Source organism: Moschus berezovskii, chromosome Y (genome assembly GCF_049115385.1).
Source record: "Moschus berezovskii isolate FMDL1 chromosome Y, NW_MosBer_1.0, whole genome shotgun sequence".
In the NCBI taxonomy this organism is placed as follows: domain Eukaryota; kingdom Metazoa; phylum Chordata; class Mammalia; order Artiodactyla; family Moschidae; genus Moschus; species Moschus berezovskii.
Genome location: NC_142489.1, coordinates 443,800 through 464,548, shown reverse-complemented (window position 1 = coordinate 464,548; position 20,749 = coordinate 443,800). Strand labels below are relative to the sequence as shown.

At 47.1% G+C, this 20,749-nt stretch overlaps 2 pseudogenes; both read left to right on the top strand.

The window, feature by feature from the left end:
* Positions 1-1,101: 1,101 nt before the first annotated feature.
* Positions 1,102-3,053, top strand: LOC129563802 (ferritin light chain pseudogene; annotated as a pseudogene).
* Positions 3,054-10,079: 7,026 nt separating this feature from the next.
* Positions 10,080-13,418, top strand: LOC129534989 (transcription factor SPT20 homolog pseudogene; annotated as a pseudogene).
* Positions 13,419-20,749: the final 7,331 nt, after the last annotated feature.

Below are 20,749 nucleotides of genomic sequence, written 5' to 3'. Positions count from 1 at the left end.
AGGATACATGAGCAAGTCTTTCTCCATTTACCCATTTATCTGCCTGTTTTTCCATTGATTTATAATTCAATACCATAATGAATTATTTTGGTGCGCCAACTGTCTAAGATTTAGCCAGCTGAAACCCATTCAGTCTGGCTCCTCTGCACTTGTGGCATGTCCCTATCATTTTTCAGATCATTACTTCCTGACACATCATGATATTCCACACTCAACTTGAATCAATCGTGCTCCTTCCCTGGAGTCAGCCAGAGAAACATAGTTTTAAACTGTGACACGAACCTCTGATATACACAACTTGCTTTCTTCAAGATCTTAATCCAGGAAAAAACAAAAAGTTCTCTCCGACAACCAAGTCATTTAAACTTGTGTCCCACACTGTTTAATCAGGCAGCACAATAATTGGTGAAGGTACGATTCACAAAGCTATCTACAAACCCACTAAAACGGAAAATATTTGGAATATAAAATGAGTTATACCTTCTTCTATCCATAAAAGTTACTCACAAGTCAGTTCACATATGGTTAATTTACTTATCATTCTGGATCACCAAAGTTTCATTACGTTAATATATTTTACACTGCACTTCATAAGCATCAGCTGTGTTAGATAACACAGTTAAATAACCCAGTTTCTTCATCTTTTCCAGTACCAAGCCATTCACTGTGTGGCTTTACACCTCTATCCATCAAAAGGCCAAATATACAAGCTCAGTCCTTAAGTTTCAGTTGAGCCATGTGGCTTGCTTTGATCAATGGTAGATATATGACACAGGAGAGGCTTGTAAAAGTACTTCTGCAATGGGGCCTGTTCTCATGCAATCTTGCACCCCTGCCATTTCCATGAGAAGGATACGTCTGAGTTAATCACCCTTTTCCAGCCCTGCTGGGATCAGTCAATGTCCCAGGCATGTGAATTCAGCCAGCATCAGCAAAGCTGCCCAGGAAGCCCAGCCTAGATTAGCTAAACCCTACAGATCTATGAAAAATAAATATTTATTGTCATATACCACAGAGGTTTGTGATTATTATGAGGCAAATGCTAACTAATCTATTAGCTAATGTAATTAATACTCAAATATCCCTCACTAGGTAGGTGGAATGGATATCATTATCCTCACCACAGATGTGGAAGTGAGACTCATAGAAATCAAACGATCTGATGAGAGTCACAGCAAGTAGGTGGGAGAACAGTATCTCGGAACCTCGGTCTTTAGAGTTGGATTCCAGGGCTCTTCCCACTGCATCTCTTAGTAAAGCTGCCTTTGGAAGAATGGAATTTAAGGGCATTCCTGTGGAGTCACATGCTTAGTCAGGGGGCCCTTGACAAGTGGTTGCTGAGCTGCACTCTTCAGCTTGACCACCTAAGACTATAGCTGCTTCACCCTTCCTGCCTGGAGACCACCGAACTTGGAGCAGAGGGCAGAACGGCATGTGTCATTATAATTGGTCATAGTAGTAGCCAGTTCCCACTCTAGTACTCTTGCCTGGAAAATCCCATGGACCGAGGAGCCTGGTAGGCTGCAGTCCATGGGTCGCTAAGAGTCGGACATGACTGAGCGACTTCACTTTCACTTTTCACTTTCATGCATTGGAGAAGGAAATGGCAACCCATTCCAGTGTTCTTGCCTGGAGAATCCCAGGGGTGGAGCCTGGTGGGCTGCCGTCTATGGGGTCGCACAGAGTCGGACATGACTGAAGGGACTTAGCAGCAGCAGCCAGCTAATTTTCTGTCCCCAAAGCTATAACCATTTGAGTTCAACTCACAACTTAATACCAACTGAAAAGTATATCCATGTTGTTTTGAATAAAGAACTCACTTCATTTTAAAACAACAACCAAACAAAATAAGAATTACAGAACTGTAATTAAAGCCTGCTGCTACTGCTGCTGCTAAGTCACTTCAGTCGTGTCTGACTCTGTGTGACCCCATAGACGGCAGCCCACCAGGCTCACCCGTCCCTGGGATTCTCCAGGCAAGAACACTGGAGTAGGTTGCCATTTCCTCCTCCAATGTGTGAAAGTGAAAAGTGAAAGTGAAGTCGCTCAGTCATGTCTGACTCGGAGCGACCCCATGGACTTGTAGCCTACCAGGCTCCTCCGTCCATGGGATTTTCTAGGCAAGAATACTGGAGTGGCTTGCCATTGCCTTCTCCAAATTAAAGCCTAGAGTTCGATAAAGCAACGTTATTACCTTTTCTTAATATCTTCCCACAGGGGAAAAATAATTTTAAGTTCTTTTTTGTACCACCATGAAAGAACTAAAATTTTCTTTAGCTTAGAAGGTATCAGCAGGCAGTGCGCTGGGCGGTCCTGTGGATGTGTCTCTTGCTACAACAGTGTTTGTTTGGATGGAACAGACCCAGGGACGCCCCTTGCTCCAGCCTCCAACCACCCTCCAACCTCTTTTCCAGTCACAACCTTCAGAATCAGCCCCTCAGCTACCTTCAGCCACCCAGACCATTTTTGACCTTGACCTCCCAGATTGGTCAGAATGACTCCACCGAGGTGGAGGCCCCATCCACCGCCGGGTCACCCTGCATCTGCGGGCCTCGTGCACCGCTCTCTCTGGGATTCTGTTTCCACCGCGACCACGTGGCTCTGGAGCGTGGAGGCCACTTTGTCCGCGAACTGGCCCAGGAGAAGCGCGAGGGCGCCCAGCGTCTCTTGAAAATGCAAGACCAGCAAGGCGGCCGCGCCCTCTCCCAGGACGGCAGGCGCATCTCAGGCTGAGTGGGGTCAAGCCCAGGAGGCCACGGAGGCCACCGAGCTCGGGGTCAAGCTCCCGAACCGGGCCGCCGTGGACCTGCGGGTCCGGGGCTCTGAACGTGCAGCCCCACCTCCGTCCCTTCCAGGAGAGCCACGCCCTAGGTGAGCGGGCGAAACTCATCAGGAGGATGGGCGGCCACCCGACCGACCTCGGCAGGCTGGCTGGTCCCCAGGCGGGGCTGAGTGTGTCTCTCTTCCAAGGGCTCACCCACAAGCACCACCAGGAGCTGCCTGAGCCCAGCGGGTTTGGAGGAGCCCCCTCTGGTGTCAGAGCTTCTGCCTGAAGCCCCTCTCTGCAGCCACGAGGCAGCTTTTTAACCACCCCAGAGCCCTCTCCCAAGCCTTGCACAAATGAAAACAAGAAAGCTTTTTGCAGAGAAAAAAAAAGCAAACAAGAATCACATTGGTTCAGAATGGACATCAGTTCAGCGGCTCAGTCGTGTCTGGTTCTTTGTGACCCCATGGACTGCATCACACCAGGCTTCCCTGTCCATCACCAGAATGGACATAGATGCCCATTGACAGATGAATGGATAAAGATGTGGTACATATACACAGTGAAACTTTACTCAGCCATAAAAAATAACGAAAATAATGCCACTTGTAGCAACATGGATTGACTTACAGATCATCATACTAAGGGAAGTAAGTCAGAGAAAGTCAAATATATATCACTTATATATGGAATCTTTAAAAATTATACAGAACCAATAAATTGGCTAGATCATATTAATCACTGGGATACTTATTAAATTACAGACAGCTGGACCCTACCACAAACCTCCTTAAAAATAATATCCAGGGAGGGAACCTGGGATTTCTTATTTTTTATAAGAAATCAGGTGATTCTTATGCTCAGCCAAGTTTGCATTTAGCTGATGCAGAGACAGAGAAGGGTTATAAACTGTGATTTTTAAAATGGTTACTTCCACTTCTGATGCATTAAGGAAATCACTCATCTTCCCTGGACCTCAATGTTCTCATCTGTAAAACTGTCACTGGACCAGATGCTGTCTGGAAGAGACAAATAAGAGCTAGAAGACTAGAATGAAGTTTGAAAGTATTGGTTCTCAATCCTGGCTACATTCACATTAGAATCCTCTGAGAAGCTTTTGGAAGTGAAGGATGCCCAGGTACCACCCAGAGCAATGCAACAGAATCCCTGGGCGTGATTCCAGATGTTGCTTATGGGTATAAACCTCTGCTCTAAAGACTGCTGTCATTGAGCAAGGTGATTCTGATGAGTCTCCAGACTCCTATCTCCTTGTCTGTAAACTGGGAAGCATAGGTTTCCCTGGTGGCTTAGTGGTAAAGAATCCGCCTGCAGGAGACGTGGGTTCAATCCCTGGGTCAGGGAGATCCTCTGGAGAAGGAAACAGCAACCTACTCCAGTATTCTTTCCTGGAGAATTCTATGGACAGAGGAACCTAGCAGGCCACAATCCACGGGGTTGCAAAGTCAGACACAACTGAGCGACTCAACGACAACAACAAACTGGGAAGCATATCACCCACCTTATGTGGCACACAGCTCCTATTTATGGAGTGTCTACTGTGATGATGCTAAGGCATCTTTCTCTACATTACATAATCTGCTATAACCCAGGAGGAAAACTCTCAGCTTAATGACGGAAATTCAAAACAAATGCACTGCCAGTGCTGACGTCACTGTCCACAATAAGAAGGACCAGTGGACATTTTTGTGATGGGGAGACATGTGTGCCAGGATTGGGGAAACTCCCTAAAGAGAGCACTCTGAGAAAGTAGTTCTTTCTAAAGTGAATTCCAGGACAGTTTTCATTGGCACTCAGTGTGAGGTTGGTGGCTTTCCAAAGAAAACTCACCTGGTGATTGGTAGGCTGGGCAGACAGAAGACGGGGTAGCAAGGGGACCTGCGCTCTTGTTGAATTGCCCTTTTTCAATGGGTTGGCCTATCAATTGATCACCACATTCTTTACTCATCCTCAGCTCCTTGAGGGATCACAAAAGCAGAGAAAACAATGAAAGGAAACAGCTGGGAAGTGGCATCTGACCTTCAAGGTTTAGGAAGGACAAGGCCTTTCTTGAGCAGCTGGATTGAGTGTTTTAACTCCCCTGGTGGTTTAATTGTGCACAGTTTTCAAGGGGAAATGTTCCTCGCCATCCACACACTGAGTCCTGGAGGCTGACTCACCTGCCCATGTAACACTGCAGAGTGGTCTTTTCCTGGGTGGTGACTTTTCCTTCACTCATGAGAAAGTTGTAAGGTAGGTGAAATATGTCTTCCTGGCCACACAAGTCTCTGGTCTTTTTCTCACCTCCTTCAAACAGCCTATGCTTTCTCTCCTCCCTCAAAAAAAAAAAAACAAACCACCACACAGGTTCTCAGGAATGATCTGAAGTTCATTTACTGTTTTAGAAAGTTCAAAGACCTTCTGAAACCCGTCCATGGTTTTCCTAGTAAAAAACTTTGGGACTTGCCTGGTGGAACAGTGGATGGGAGTCTGCCTATCAAGGTAGGAGACACAGATTCGACCTCTGGTCCAGGAGGATTCCACACGCCTGGAGCAACTAAGCCCATGCGCCACAACTACTGAGCGCCAGCCCTAGAGCCTACGAGCCGAAACTACTAAATCTTGTGCACCTAGAGCCTGTGCTCTGCAACAAGAAGCCACTGCAATGAGAAGCTGTGCACTGCAACGAGAGAGTAGTCCCGGCTGGCCAAACCTAGAAAAAGTCTGCACGCGACAACGAAGACCCAACATAGCCAACAATAAATAAACAAAAATTTTAAAATTAAAGCAGCACGTATTAAAATTAAAAAACAACTTTGACTCAAAATTTCAGGTATCAAGGAGATACCAGAGGAGAGCTGTTTTTTGAGCCAGGAACTCTAATGTGTCACTGCCAAACGAACAAGTTTGGGTAGCAGATCAGGAGTTGGGTTTGGGCATATTAAAAATTCCTATTAGGCAACCAGGTAGAGATTTTTAATAGGAAATTTGATGATATGAGTCTGTAGTTCAGGGGAGAAGTCCAGGATGGAGATATAAATTGAGAAACCATCTATGTTTTAAAGCCATGCGCCTAGATGAAATCACTGAAGTACTGACTGTAAATAGAGAAAAGTGAGTGAGTTCAGGGACGGTCTGACATTATAAAAGCAAAATGAAGTGCAAAGAACATACGCTGAAAGAGCAAATACTGAGTGAAGATCAAAGAAAAATTATTGAAATAAGCAAAAATTCTCAATTGTGGAATAAAGCTGAAAAATTGGGAAACTGTTAATGACTGTTATTAGGCAGATGAATTTAAAAGGAAAATCTCTGCTAGTATGTTTCTGAAAATCTACTTTCTAAAGATTTAATGATATTTTTGTTTGCATCTCTCCTATTAGCCAGAGACTCTATATATTAATTAGGTCCAATGGAAATTTTAGAAAATTAGCAAGATGATTGGGGCCAACCATAAAATTAATTGCAGCAAAAAACAAAAAAGTTAAAAGTCATATCAAATCATTTGAGCTGTCCTAGAAATTAAGATTCGAAGTGTTTTGTGGTTTGTAGATTGCCGATTCATTTCTCCAAACCCAACTGTTCTGTGATACCATGGGGTCATGATGCTTGTTTGTTTGTTGTGTAGTCACTAACTCATGTCCGACTCTTTGTGACCCCATGGACTGTAGCCCACCAGGCTCCTCTGTCCATGGGATTTCCCAGGCAAGAATACTGGAGTTGCCATGCCCTCCTCCAGGGGATCTTCCCGACCCAGGGGTTGAACCCAAGTCTCCTGCTTGGCAATCAGATTCTTTATCACTGAGCCACCAGGGAAGCCAAGGATGCTCCTAAACACCCAACATTGCCCAGGACAGTTCCCTGCAACAATGACAACAAGCAGAGGCTAAGAAACCATGACTCAGGCTATGGTTATTTATCTCAAGGAGTGTATAAAGAGCAATAAAACCAGAAAAACATCCAATTTCAGTAAACTGATAGAAAAAGACACACAAGTGGGGAAAGGTGGAAGGGGAGAGACAGTTCAAGAAAAAAGAAATATGCAGTGCAACACTTACGGGCTCTGAGAAGTTCTTAGATCCATGAAACAACTAGTAGATGTGGCAGGACAGAATGATGTAAGAGGCTGTGGGAGTGATCTCCGCTCACATAATCTCACAGAGCCACAACATTCCCTGGGATTTGCTTTATTGAATCTGGGGCCTGATCACAGGGCAACACATGGAGTCTCAACACAAGTGATGGAGCATTAAAACTGGATGAGACCGACGAACAATGTCTCGTCACCTTCTGCAATCTGTGATGTCTGCAGTTCCAAGGCTCTGCCTGGTCCATCTAATTCCCTGCAGCAGGGAAGATGTGTTAAAAACCTAGACCTACACCTCAGTGGATGGAGAACAGACGAGCTGACTACTGTAAATTAGGTAACTTTTCTTACAATTAGTTCTCTTCCTCCTCCAGCACGTCTTAATCTGGCCATGGGTTTTCCCAGCATGTGCATCTGTATGGAGCTGCTGTAGGGGATAGCAGCAGTTGGAGTCCTTATACTCATGGTCGTTCATGTGTTTCGAAGACTCCAAGGATGGTGTGCACTGCGAAAAATTTCAAAAACCCTCATCCGGTGGAAAGACCAGGCAATTAGGGAGCTCAGGGGCAGGGGGTGGCTGAGCCACGAGAAGCCCTGGCAGGCCAACCAGAGCTCACTGGGACACACACACGGCTGGGAAATTGTTAGTGACTCAGAGCCTCAGCCAGCGCGCGTGTGGCCAGACTGCCTTGGGGGTCGTCCCCGTGAGGAGTAAGGTGAGGATCGCACTCTCCACTGTCGGCCTGGTGGGCTGTAGCAGCTGACAAAACCTCGTGTGAAATCACCCATTTCGCTTGGAGGCAGAAGAGTCTCGCGTGTCCACAAGCCCAGATACGTTACATGGCACGCTCTCTGCATCATGGAGAGTGATGGCCGCATGCTCCACTTCTCTGCAGCCATAGGCGGAGCCCATGCTGCCAGGGCCCTGCCCATGCCCCCGCGGCACTGCCATCCTGGACACGAGCACTGAGCATCACCGCAAACACTCCTGACGCTCGCTGAGGGCATTCCAGCCCCAGTGGCATGGCAGCACTCATATGTGGCAACCCAGAGGAACGGGAATACGGCCCCCAGGACTGTCCGTCGCCAGTGAGAGAGAGGAGTGGATGATATGTATCCCAGCTTCCGTGCCTCTTGGTAGGACCATCCGACGCTTGCTCGGCACTGTCTCCCAAAGGCCCCCAGCAGGCACCAGTTGTCCCCAGCAGCCTTCTACTCCTGACTGTGCCTTTTATCACCTTCTTCCCCAGTCCTGACTCAGCTGCCCTTTCCCTGCCCAGAGTTTCTCAGGATGAACTCCAAATAAACTCTTTGCACTCGAATCCTCTTGTCAGGGATGGCTTCTGGGGACCCCACCCAAAGACACAGTTACCACAACAGCTGAGGCTCTAGTCCACCCCAGAGGAGAGGGGGCAGATACACCTCTCTCCTGAGAGAGGGGTACCCGGGACACCAGCTGAGGGGCTGATTGGGATCAAGCTCATGGTTTAGAGCAGAGGACCTCAGGGTTCCGAACCAAGGGAAAGATATGCCCCCCCCAGTGGTATCAGGCAACACCTGGAACCGTGTTTGGTTCTCACGACAGGGATGAAAGCTATTGGCATCTAGTGGGTAAGGCCAGGGATGCTGGCAAGCATCTTGCAGTGCCCGGGAAAGTCCCCCCTAACAAATGTCACTAGCACCAAGGCTGAGACTCCCTGGCATAGAACACACAATGGTCAGAGGACCTGGCTCTGGGCAGTTGGCTCATCCCTAAAAGCAGGGGGGTGGGTGTGGGGTCCTGAAACCAATCACCTGGTGATACCAAGGGATGACTTATACCCTTGCCTCAAGATGACTGACATGCCAAGAGGCAATGATTCCTGTCCAGTCCTGAACAAGGGATATGCTTCAGGAACTCTTAGTCAAAGAGTTATTCGTCCTATTTCAATAGATTGTATTTACTATAATATGTAATTATCATAATTGCTATTGGTCAGAAAAACATTTATTTTATAGTAGTCTGTAATTCAGGAGTTTCACCAATTGATTTTGGATTCTTCTCAGTCGTGACTCTTCAGAATGAATATCCTATTATCGTTATGTCTAAATTTAAATGTCAAGAAATCCTTAAAAAAAAAAACCTGTCCAAAAAGCTGGCAGATTTCAAGGCAACAGTATTAATGGAAAACAATGGCTCATCGTGTATCTGGGACTCAGTCATATCCTTCTAAACCATCCCTAGGACTGTGGCTATGGTCTACAGTTACAGTAATCATTTAAACTGTACTGCTAGCACCAGGAACAACAGTTCTCAACCCTATCAGAGACAAACCACCTTTTAAAACAGTTTAATCCTGAACTGCAATTGCTAGACAATATAACTTACCTACCACACACTAAAAGCCCTTTCTGAAATAGCTAGGGAAATAAAAGGGAAGCACTTTTGTGAAGGAATGTCATGTTACCATGCACATCTCTATGAAAAGCCTCAGGCAGGAGATCATGGAAGAGTCGCTGGAGAATTCTGATGCTTGCGCCAAATACAGCAAGTGTCCCTGGAGTCAAGAGGTACGAACTGGGTGTGTTAAACTGGCGATGGACACCAGGAGCAGTCCTGCCCTTGGGAACAAATGACTCTCAAAACAGTGGGTAATTTTTGGTGACGTGATCTCCAAAGAAAAGAAACGACCACCTTTCATGACCTTCCCAGCAACTGATTACCATGAAAATTGATGTGTATTAAAGTCGTACCAAAAAATGATGGATTTTTACGTTGACCGCTTGTAGTTTGGGATGCTTGCTTTCAAGGTTATATGAAGAGGGCCTGTCGCCGCCCAGCAGTTGGCACAAGTGCGGTTTCAGACCCGGAAGTGCGGGCTGTAGGCCGGGCGTCCAGGAGGTAATTGAATGATGAGACCGGAATCTGCGATCTGCGCATGCGCACCTAGGGGGCGCTGTGCCGGGGTGGGGGCATGGGGAACCGCTTCCATCCACTTCCGGCCCATCTGCAGGAGCGCGAGGATACACCAGCACTGGATTTCCCCAAATCGCAGGTATTTTGCACGCTGCTTGTTGTTGGGGGGGAGGGGGGGCGGATTTCTTGGTGTTCATTTTGAGGTACGCTGCTCACTCCACAGTGGAGTGGCTGCGTTTGTGAGACTGTACATCGATACTTCAGATAAGAGTTTTCGCCGAGTTCATCGCCCACGTCCATGTTCTCTTCTTATAGGGTCCCCATCTTGTACGATAATGCAAAAAGCTGTAGAGCAAGGTTTGGATCTTGCGGAGTATATCATTGCAACTGCCCAGCAGAGACCGCCGAAAAGGAAATACTCATCGACCGGAGAGACGTCTCTCCAGGAAAAACTGTATGACATTTATGTTGAAGAATGTGAAGAAGAGCCTGAGGTTACGGAGGAATTAAGAAGCAACGTGAACCTGTTAGAGAAGCTTCTGAGGAGAGAGTCATTGCCCTGCTTGGTGATCAACCTGTACCCAGGAAAGCAGGGCTATTCCCTGATGCTCAAGGGGGAAAATGGATCATTTTCAGAGAGCATTCGACTGCCTTATGAAGAACGGGAACTTCTCGAATATTTGGATGCTGAAGAATTACCTCCTGTTTTGTTGAATTTCCTGGAAAAGTCTGAGGTTAACGTTTTTCATCAGGGGTGTGTCATAGCAGAGATACGGGACTACAGGCAGTCCAGTGCCGGGGAACCTCCGCGTTACCAAAGCAGGCACATTCTCTTACGTCCCACCATGCAGACATTAGTCTGCGATGTAGAGGCCATAGCCAGCGATCACCAAAACTGGACCCAGGAGGACAAACTTTTGCTTGAGAGCCAACTGATCTTAGCTACAGCGGAACCACTGTGTCTAGACCCTTCTGTATCAGTAGCCTGCACTGAAAACAGACTGCTCTATAACAAACAAAAGCTGAACACTCTTGCCATGAAAAGGAGCCTCAAGAGGTTTTCTGTGCCAACTCTGAATCAGCAACAGGAGCTGTCCCATTGTCCACCTCCTCCTGAGCCAAGAATCCTGACTTCTTGCAAAAAAATAAGAGAAGGTAAAGCAAATCAACTGTATAACTTCAAAATTTCTAAAGCAAACAATTGTGTAGATACGTGGAAACACAGACCCTGTAACTTGGCCGTCCCTTCTCAAGTGGATGTGCAGAAATATGCTAAAGGGAAGTCTGTCAGATATGAGGAGTCACAACCAACCCAGGAGGTACTAGGTGATTCTGCGGTTGGAGGTGAGGCTGCCTGCCAATCCCAGGCAACAAGGTTGACCATCATGCAGCCAACTGATAATTCACTTGCTGCTGGAAATGGGTCTGAGAAAGAAGGCACAGGGGAGAGAGAGCCGTGTCTGCCCCAGCCCTCCACAGATGACCAGTTCAAGAGTGTCCTGCCCAGGCCACAGATTGATGCTGGGAGTGTGGTCAGTCAGTCTGAGCAACTGGTCCAGAAGAGCGCCCAGTGTCCAGTGCAGACATCACCCAGCTCCAGTGGCTCAGCCCATCTCAGGCAGCCTTCTCCAGGGACAGAGCCAGCACAGCCTAGGGCTGCGTCCATTCGGTCCTCAGGGCCAGACTGGGAAGCCATACCTCCACCCCCACTCAAGAGACGTCTCAGCAGCCCAGAGAAGAGCTCCTGCGGTGACAGCTTTACCTCAGAGCAGGCGGGCAGCTCTCAGGCCCGTCCATCTCCTGGCCCTGCTCCTCAGCCACCCAGTCTTTCCCAGAGATCATCTGTGCAGCTGAACAGAGATAGCTCGCTTCCTGCGGCCGCCCCATCCACCACAGGCACCTTACAAAGAACCCCAAGAGTCCGGATCACGACCATCTCCCCTGGCCTGAAGGTCATCACAGTAGTGGGTTCCTTTTGCTGTGGACAGGCCTCAGGGAGAGGGCGTGCCCCTACAGCCCCTGCTTCCGTGGGGATCCAGCCAGGCCAGAAGCCCGCAGCTCAGCCACTGAACCTACAGCCCGCAGCACCACAGGGGCTTCCTCAACCTGCTTCTCTTCCTCCTCCTCCTCCCGGAACAGTTTGGGTGCCTTTGAAGAATGCTTCTGATCTGAGGCCCTTTACTCTGGTGCAGCTCCCCCAGGGGTCGGTAGCCTTGAGCAGCCAGCAGTGGGTCGTGCAGCCGCACTTATACCGGCTGCTTGTCAAGCAGCCTTTGCCACAGCCCTGCCCCATGAGTCATCGGCAGCCGGCAGAACAGCCTTCAGGTACACAGGGTCCAGGCCCACAGGTTCCAGGGGCACAGGCTCCAGGGGCACAGGCGCCAGGGCCACAGACCCCACAGGCACAGGCTTCAGGGCCACAAACCCCACGGGCACAGATCCCAGGGGCACAGACCCCACGGGCACAGGCCTCAGGGCCACAGATCCTAGGGGCACAGGCCCTACGGGCACAGGCCTCAGGGCCACAGATCCCAGTGGCACAGACCACACGGGCACAGGCCTCAGGGCCACAGATCCTAGGGGCACAGACCCCACGGGCACAGGCCTCAGGGCCACAGATCCCAGTGGCACAGACCACACGGGCACAGGCCTCAGGGCCACGGATCCCAGTGGCACAGACCCCACGGGCACAGGCCTCAGGGCCACAGATCTTAGGGGCACAGACCCCACGGGCACAGGCCTCAGGGCCACAGATCCCAGTGGCACAGACCACACGGGCACAGGCCTCAGGGCCACAGATCCTAGGGGCACAGACCCCACGGGCACAGGCCTCAGGGTCACAGATCCCAGGGGCACAGACCACACGGGCACAGGCCTCAGGGCCACAGATCCCAGTGGCACAGACCACACGGGCACAGGCCTCAGGGCCACAGATCCCAGTGGCACAGACCCCACGGGCACAGGCCTCAGGGTCACAGATCCCAGGGGCACAGACCCCACGGGCACAGGCCTCAGGGTCACAGATCCCAGTGGCACAGACCACACGGGCACAGGCCTCAGGGCCACAGATCCTAGGGGCACAGACCCCACGGGCACAGGCCTCAGGGCCACAGATCTTAGGGGCACAGACCCCACGGGCACAGGCCTCAGGGCCACAGATCTTAGGGGCACAGACCCCACGGGCACAGGCCTCAGGGTCACAGATCCCAGTGGCACAGACCACACGGGCACAGGCCTCAGGGCCACAGATCCCACGGGCACAGACCTCTGGGCCACAGATTCCAGGGGCACAGACCCCACAGGCACAGGCCTCAGGGCAACAGTGTCTGGGTTTACAGGTTTTAGGGGCACTTGGCGTGGCCCGGCCCAATATCACTGTCCACACCGAGCCAACAGTGGTCGTTCACCTCCAAGGGCAGCAGGACTTCCTGCAGCCCCGGGTGCCTGGGTTGTCTCCACCAGGCTCTGGCCAGAGCCGCCCTGCACTGAGGATCTTGAATCACAGGATGCAGACCTTGATGGCCCCGCGCCGGCCAATTTACTGGAGGGTAGTGCGGTGCCCAGTGGCTGCAGCCCCCACAGCCCCCTCCGTGCCGCCACCTCGGGGCCCCAATCCAGGCAGCCAGACTACAGGGACCCCGGAGGGAGGCCCCCCAGCCTCCCCCAAGCCCTGAGGCCTGCCTGGTTTTCTCTCTTTAAAAAAAATCCAAGAGCAGCCACCAAATGAATCCCAAGTGCCAATCTCATTTGGGTTTTTTTTAATGTGTCACTATTTTACATTCTTGGATGTGCAGACCTTCCGCAGAGGCACAATTTTTACATACAAGCCCCGAAGGTCATTAATAAACTGGCATTATTTCACTTAAGCCATGGCTTTGGTGGTGGTTGTGGACAGTTATTTTTTTGGCGATATTCTCAAGTGTATCCAGACCCAAACTATGGTCAGTTTAAACTCCTGAAGCCCTGTTATTTCTCTCAGGCGATAAAACTGTAATACCAAGAAAGTCAAAATTAGTATTAACAAGATGACTTTTAAATTTTTAGATGAGTTACTAACACATGAACTGTGGCGTCTTCACCATTTTGCGTGGCCGGCTCGCTGGCGTTTGGTGGATTCACCTTGTCGTACATCTCTAGGATTCTTTTCTGCTTGCACAAGGGACATTCTCTCCCCGTGGAGCACCAACTCCTCGGTTCCCTCCCCCCAGCCCCCACCCCAGCCCTCTGCCTTCTGGGTCTGAGTCTGGCTGTGGCAGATTCTTCCTAGAAGCGGGGTCCTGCGGTTGTCATCTTTGATGAGGGGCTCATTTCACTGAGCAACCTGACTTCAAGGTCCATCCCTGTTAGCATGCCACAGGAAGGTCGTGGCTTTTTACAAAGGGTTTCACTGTACATAATCTACAGTGAAGTGGCCTATGAAATATTAGAACATCCTTCAGAAGAGAATGCACTTCCATATTAAAGTTTTTGCACAGTGTATGAAATGCAATTTTTAGACATTTTGGGGGAGAAAAAGCTGAACGTACCAAAAATTGGTCTTATCACTTTAACGTTGAGACCCTGGGACCCCTCCAGGTGTGCAGCACGGGGTGGGGGGCTTGCTTGCATGGTTGTCCCCAGCCCAGGTCGTGTCCTCCAGGCTGCAGCTTTGAAAAGGCACTTCTGGGAGGTGGTTGTCGCTCTATAAGATCATTCACATTTTTGAGATCCCTGTGTTGTTTGCAGAAGGTAAATAGCTAAACGTTTGGAAATGAGTCGATTTGTTTGTTTTTCTGGTGTTTTCAACCTTGTTACATTCGAGGTGATGTCCCCTTGCCCCCTTCCCTTCTCTCTGTCTCTTGCTGAGTGGTCACCCATTGGTCAGCCGCCCCTCTTCCTCTTCTCTCTTTTTTTCCTTCTTATTTCAGTGGGGCTCAAAGGATCCCTGAACTTTTCTGTTCACTTCATCCCTTTCTTTCCCCCTTTTTGTATTGTGGTAAGTTTACATAGGGATCACCTATTTAAAGTGTACAATTCAGTGGCATTTACTCCATTTACACTGTTGGGCACCCACAGCCTCTATTTTCAAAACATTTTCATCCCCCAAGGGAAATCTCTGCACCCATTCAGCACTCTTCCCAGCTTCCTCTCCCCCAGCCCAGGAAACCACCAATTTACATTCTGTCTCTATGGACTTCCCCGTTCTCCATTTTTCCTAAAAACGGAATCAGAGACTATCTGACGTTTGCTGTCTGGCCCCTTTCACTTGACATGTTTTCGAGGTTCATCCACGTTGGCACAGGTCTCAGTACTTCCTTCCTTTTTAGGGTTGAATGCCCTTTCCTTGTTTGTGAACACCAGATTTTGTTTATCCACTATGTGTTGATGTACATTTGAGTTGTTCCCACCTTTTGCCATTGTGAATAGTGTGGCTCTGAACACTTGTGTGCAAGTATCTGAATGCTTCTTATATTTTGTTTCTTACAACTTTGAAGGAGAACTTGCTTATAAAATTATTTTTTCTAAGTATACATATATGCCTTTTGCCCTAACCAAGTAAGGGAAGTTTGGTCTGGCAGTTCCACAAGAGACGAGCGAAGAGACAGGTAACAGGCGGGTCTTACTTGACCAACCCAGCTGTACTAATGCGCTCCAGGTCCTGTTAAGGAAAGATTTGGTCAGCTGAGGCCAACAACGCAGAGAGCCCAGCGGAGTGACCCTGAGTCCATTAGAGCTTCCTGCAGCCCACCCTGGACATCTTTGGGCATGGTGCCTGCACTTTTAAGGAGTGAAGCAGTGCAATGGCCGATTGCAAAGAAGAGTTTATGCTCAGCTTTGTGAGCCAACCAGACTCAGAACTCAGAATTTGTGTACCTCCTCCGTTTTGTCCTCACTGATATTTTCAAGTGCTACATAGTGACACCCGCTGAAGTCCTGCTCCCTTCCCAGACAAGCAAATAAATGCAGCTTTGTTTCAGATTACTGTTTGGTGGTCTTTGTTTATTTCCTTCTAATGGTCCTCACCAAGGTTGGTAATTCAAAGCAACTGCCACACTGATGAAGACTGTACTCCTGGAAATAAAATCCCAGAGGGTGTCTTCATTCAAACAGCGGTGTAGACAGGACCTCCCATGTACCTTGTACTGTGTGAGGCCCCAGGTGGGATGGGGAGAATGCAGATACCACAGAAAAATACCTCTTTAGAATCTAGGTCTCATCCAAAAGTCATGTAATTTTATCCATCAGCAATTTAAGCTAGATTCCCTGTATGATAAAGTCTTAATAGAATAATGAATGTTACATATCTAAAGATGAGGACATGGCAGAGAAAATGGGAAATAGCAGAAGATTCAAGGTTTTAGTGACTTACCCCCCGCCACAAGTCGGATGTCAGGACACAAACCAAAAAAATGATAGAAATAGGACTCCAGAGACAAAATATTGCCCAGCTCATGAAGTCTGGGTATGTGTATATGCACAAAGAGTTTGTACTTGTTTATAAGTGATAAATTTAAAAATCTATCATTCAAGTCTAGATTGCTGTTTTGAGAAATCTTGAGGAAAAGAATCTTAGGAAACTTTTGTTTATTGCTATTTCTTTAAAGTAACAGAAGCATATTAGGTTGCTTGCTAGACAGACTATCTGCAATGCCCTGTTCTTACTTTTGCTACCTCTCAGCAGATACCAATATTGGCCTGTTGGCTTTTGTTGTATTTTGCTTCCTGAAATAGCACCACGACCCCCTGTTCCTTAGAGAAAGCTGTTTATTCTTCCTGGCAAAGGAGAGGACAACAGTGACAGTAGTGTTTTAGATAGTTAAATGTCTTTTCCCATAAAATCTAATAAAATAATCCTTCAACTCCAGTACGTCAGTATTTGATCTGCAGGGAAAATGTAAAACTTAGCTGCTTTAATTGCATTTTGAGAAATACCTAGGCTCTAAAATACAAAAATTTCCCCTCTGTTCTCACTTTCTGCTAGGCGCTATTCTGTTTTTACATGTTTTCACTCACTCAGTCTTTGCAAGGAAGGTAGTTAGATGAGGAAACAAGGCATTGAGCGCTTCAATAATTTCCTCTTGGTCAGCCAGCTATGAAGTATCAGAACCCAGATTTGGACCCAAGCCTCCTGGGGTCAGAGACCACATCCTTTAACACACTACCCTCTCCACTACCTCACTGAGGGCAAGACATGGACTTGTCCCCAGTGGACTCATCATATGATTGGAAAGACCTCAAAACGTGGATGAAATGACAGATTACCATCTGTCACTTAGCTATATATTGGTGTTTCTGACCATTTGAAGGAGAAAGATTCAGTACTCTGCTGAACGTTGCTATATTCTCTTTATATGTTATGCTCATATATTCAAAGACATAATTGAGATCTAGACCAAGCAGGTTTCTAATACTGTGCCCTGTATTAGAGAGATTCTGCCACTCACTCACAGGCAGGGCTGGAGATCTACAGACCCTCCCCGTGGGTCTGGCTCTCACAGAGGGAAATGAATGGGCAGTGCAAGTCCAAGTTTACTTTGATGAAGAGCTTAATCCATGGATAAGATGCCTCTGGCATTTGGTGAAGGTTATAAATCATTTCTCAGAATAACATTTTTATGTGCATAAAGTATATGACATTACAAAGGAAGCCCATTGTACTAAAATACAACCCTGAAAGTATATATATAAATAATACGTATATAATAATATATATATGTATATAAATAATACATAATAAACATGCTTCTTTGTTAATGTATTAATAACATTTAGCAGTAGAACTAATAATTATCATAATTTCAAAGAAGTGCTGAGCATGAATGATATTTTGAGGTATCTGCAGTAAATGAAAACACCTATGATTTCTAATTTGCTTCAAAGACACAGACATTGTTAATACTACTGTGGTCTGTTACCTGTCTTCATTTGTGGGAAATAATACATTTCACTTAGAGATCAGAGACTATAAACATATAAAGCACTAAGCATTTTCTTTTCTCATTAAGTTCATGGATCCCCTAGAAATGTCCATGGGCCCCAGGTTAAAAATACTTGCTCTAATGGAAGCTCCTCTCCTGGCAAAAGAAGTAGGTAATGAGCGTCATCTCCAGCGGTGTGTGCTATATGAACAGGGCTGTGCTATGCTTAGTCGCTTAGTTGTGTCTGACTCTTTGTGACCCCATGGACTGTAGCCTACCAGGTTCCTCTGTCCATGGAATTCTCTAGGCCAGAATACAGGAGTGGGTTGCCATGCCCTCCTCCCGGGGATCTTCCCAACCCAGAGATCAAACCCAGGTCTCCCACATTGCAGGCAGATTCTCTACCATCTTGGCCACCAGGGAAATCCAAGAATTCTGGTGTGGGTAGCCTATCCCTTTTCCAGGGGATCTTCCTGACCCAGGATTCGAACCGGGGTCTCCTGCATTGCTGGTGAATACTTTACCAGCTGAGCTACCAGGGAAGGCCCGTGAACAGGGCTATCGGGGACCATTTGCTCACACTGTACATAGTGACTAGAAAACTGAATGGTTATCACAGCAGCTTGGAAATGCATGCATTATTCATTTAATCCTCAAAAAGATCCTATTGGTAGTTAGTGTTGTTAACTTCATCCATTTCAAGTGAGGAAACTGAGGTAAATATAATTTGCAATGTGATTTGTCAAAGGTCACACATCTAAGGACAGGTCAGCATTTGAATCAGGTAGTCCAGCTCCAGAACCGACAGTCAACCACGAAACTGAACCTGCTGAGTAAGTTTAGAGCACTAGTCTAAGAACACCTGGGGCTAAGTATAACTGCCATTTATAAAGTTATTTCCCTAGAAAAATACTTATAAATAAATCATTGGACGACAACTCTTCCATAGACTAGGGCTTCCTCCATATAGAGGTCAGGAATTACTGAACACCCTCTAGTTGCCAGTTACCCACTGTGTTGAATAAGCATTATCCCAAAGTGATCTTATTCTGGGTTGCCTGGACCACAAATTGGCAGGGGCTGGAGCAGAATGGAGAGCAGCAATCCCACGGAATTCAGCTTCCTTCCTAACTGGAGGGCATGTCACTTCTAAAGAGCTCTGTTGAGTACTCTGAGGGGTCTGAGACTCTACCCTGCAACCTAACAAGTTGGCCTTAATTTCATGAATGCTGGCAGAAGACAAGAATGTTGGGTCAGAGACAAAGGACTTTATTACTCATAGCACAACAGGCAGTGTGAGTTTCATGTGTGTCATGGTTTCCTCGCCCACCCAAGTCCTGTGGGGACAACACAGAGGTGGGTCCAAGTGAATACTGCACACAGCGGATGTGTCACAGGGGAAGAACCCAAGTGGAGGAAACAGCAATATTTTTAAAGAGGCTGTAAACAAACCTGCCCAATTTTTTGCTCAAGAGAAAGACATTATCTTTATTATGACAGTCCACAAACAAATTTGTCTCTGGCTCCACTAGAGAGATACTATCTCCTTTTCCTAAGGCTGTTCACTATACAAACTTCCTGGGAAGGTCAGTCCATGATAAAGGCTGTCAACGTCTCTGCTCATAAGATATTCAGAAACAAGGAAAACATGGAGAAGTGTCCCCCAATGGACTTCAGATGCTGGCAACTGGAATTCCTAGACAACTCCTTTAAATAGCTAGTGTCCAAGTCCAGATGGTGGCACTCAAGCAGTTCGTGTGTGCCTTCACTGATAAGGTTGTTTTCTCATGCTCATTCTATAAAAAGAGAGTAACAGGGTGCCGGTCCCTCTGCCAGAACACGGGGCTACTATGCACCCAGGAGACCGCAGTGGAACTGGCACACTTCTCGAATGAATGATGGAAGGAAGGGGACTTGTGCCTTCTTTTCTCTTGCTACCTTGCCCTTTCAAGTTTTCCTGTCCCCCAATAAAACTGACAACTCCTCTCATTCCAAGCCCTGATGCATGACACGTGATACCCAAACGGTCTCAGAACAGCAGATAAAGAAAAATAACAGACAACTAATACTTCCCAGCAGCCAGACGGAGGAATGTAAAACAGGACAGGCATCCAGCAAAAGAGAATTGCTAGAGGCGGACAGATAGCAACTTAAAGAAAATCATAAACATTCTGGAAATGGATGCTATGGCTTTAAACTTCAAAATACATTAGCTGAATTAAGGGAGAGGACAGCTACTGTGGTGGCCAGAGTTAGTAACCTGGGTGAAAGGGAAGAAATACTCAAGGGATAATGTCTCGAAAATTTTAAAAAGATGAAACTTAGAGAAAAAAAAGAGACTTGGAGGATAGATCTAGGAGATATAGCAAGCAAAAATAGGAGATCAGGAAGGAGGGAAAGGAACTGACAGAGGTGAAGCATGATTAAGCAAGTAAAAAATGCAATTTTCCTTAAACAAAACAAAGACCCAAGTTTACAAACTGAAAAAAATGCACCGAGTTCCCAGGTTCCCTTAGAAGCACAGCAAACAATCTACCCATTATAGTAGATTAATTACTGTTCAGTAAGTATTGCTTCCCTCCCCTTTAACATGGAACAAATTCTACTTTTCCAACTCTTCAGTTTGAATTTTATCATGTGACTTACTTTGGCAGATGGACTCTTAATGGATATGATACAAGAAAAAACTTGACATACACCTGCACAGTGGGCTCACCATCCCATGCTTCTGCTTTCTGCCCTGAGAAGTGCATGCTTTGGGAGGCTCCTGATCTGAGGAGGTTGACAAATACATCAAGCAGACCTGGACCCAACTTGGATCTCAGAGGCAAGCCCAGCCCAGATCTGTAGATGTGTGAGTGATAAAATGCTTACTGATTAATACCAATGAGATTTTTGTGGGGGTTTGTTACACAGCATTACTGTAGCAAAAGCTGATATACACACTTAGTCAGAACCTGGTAAAATTATAAATCTCCATCATGAAAAATAAATCCTAATTTTCTAGTCAGAAAGAACAAGTTTTCTAGAAATAAAAAGTAAGATAAGTATTGGGCTTTTCTTACACAATGCTGGAAGTCCTAGAAACTAGATGTTGAAGCGACATC